The sequence below is a fragment of the Cucurbita moschata genome, unplaced genomic scaffold, assembly GCF_002738365.1.
Source record: "Cucurbita moschata cultivar Rifu unplaced genomic scaffold, Cmos_1.0 Cmo_Scf00007, whole genome shotgun sequence".
Taxonomy (NCBI): domain Eukaryota; kingdom Viridiplantae; phylum Streptophyta; class Magnoliopsida; order Cucurbitales; family Cucurbitaceae; genus Cucurbita; species Cucurbita moschata.
In genome coordinates, this window is record NW_019268523.1 from 4,406,888 (window position 1) to 4,408,529 (window position 1,642).

A 1,642-nucleotide genomic window follows, 5' to 3' on the forward strand; every position below is an offset into this window, starting at 1 on the left:
TTTTTTTTTTTTTTTTTTTTTTTTTTTTTTTTTGATAAGATGATTGGAACCATTTTTTGTATAGGCAGTTAGTTGGTTCCTAGTGTTAGACCATCTTTTTAATGCCTTTCTGACTATCTTATCATATGCTTCCTTTTGTTTTTTTTTTTAATGAAAACTTAGTTTTTCATTTTAAGAAAATAGTAGTAATAATAATAATTTTATGAAAATAATAATAAAAATAATTACTGATTCACATATTAGGCCTCATTTTCTTCTGTAAGAAATAAGATACACTATACTATCCACCTTTAAAATAACACCAGCATGAAAACAAAAGACCTTGAGAAAATGCAAGACGACCTACAAACCAAAATTAAGATGCAGAAACACAAATATGGGATAGAATCCCAACACAGTGACACAAATGTTTTGCTAAATAATTATGTTTTTATAAACCATCCATTGCTTGAGATAATAAAATGTACATCAAAATACCTTGGAATTACAAGAAAAGGTCTCCATTGGTCATAAAACAGGAACATAATAGTAACAAAAAAATATAAGATTTAATACACCATAAAGACGTTTTGTTGGTGGAGTTTCTGTACTTCGCTTATTTACATTTTATTAATGAAACGCAACGTTCCTATGCTAAACAAAAATAATAATAATAATAATAATAATAATATATATTACAAAGTTCCTTCTAGTCTTCTCTTCATCTTGTAAGAATATGTTGCATGGCAACTATGAGCTCCAAAGAGGAGCACAAAAATTATTTAACCTTAAAGCCTTCGAGCATTTTCTAATTTTAGCCTAGGATCACCAAATCTTCAAAGTTTCTAGAAAAATCTCCAATGAAGATCGTAAAATCTCCAAAAGCTTGGTCCACAAGGCCACCATATACACACAGGAGTTGAAGAGATATCAGGACTTGGGCATTTTCCTAATTATTTCTACAGACAGCATCAATTTGAATTGAGAGTTCAAGATTTCTAGTCTGAGTTCTATTGTATATATTGACTTGATGGCCACAAAGAGTCATACCAAATAAAGACTGCGTTTCTTTAGAACCTACTTCAAACGGCTTAGGTAAAAACGCTGGAGGACCAAATTTTCAAGAGACAAACAAGAGAAGAAGGATTTCATAACAAAATACCCACGGCAATTAAGCTTCCAAAATTCTGTAGTCTTTCTCATGACAGAATTTTCAGTTATCAGGGATTCTCATAAGGATCTCCCAATCCTCGATCTCCCTACGCCGACTGTTTGTTTGATCATCTCACACATGCTTTCCCTTCAGCAACTTTTGAGAAGAGTTTATTTAAATTTTACCTAGTAATTTTGTTTCATTGTTTTGCTTTCTTTCACTCCACTCGGAGTTTGTATTTGCTAAGCATTAGTTTTTCTGTTTTTAACTTTCTTCAGTGAAAAGAAAAGTTTTGTTTCTTGTTGAAGGAAGAAAATTCTAATATCAGATTTCATGATATTTATCTAAGGGTCCTGAAGCTTTTACACTTGCAAAATTTTGGTAGCCACCCTCGAGCCTTAATAGCTTAGTGTCTGCATAACATTATGGCATAAAGTCTTGTCTGAAAGAACAAAACATCGTGGCAAAATCCTCACCCCCCATCAAAAAAAAAAAAAAAAAAAAAAAAAA

At 31.2% G+C, this 1,642-nt stretch overlaps 1 protein-coding gene across 2 annotated transcripts in view; it reads right to left on the minus strand.

Annotated features, from left to right (window-relative positions):
* Positions 1-1,642, minus strand: part of LOC111445002 (flowering time control protein FY-like) — a 19,750-nt gene that overhangs the window by 14,673 nt on the left and 3,435 nt on the right. Inside the window, exon 1 of one of the 2 annotated variants that reach the window (XM_023083176.1) lies at positions 604-624. The exons of the other annotated variant lie outside the window; for it this stretch is intronic. The gene's annotated coding sequence lies outside the window, so the exon portion shown is untranslated. Of the gene's footprint in view, positions 1-603; positions 625-1,642 lie in introns of those variants that run through there. 2 annotated transcript variants of the gene reach the window in all.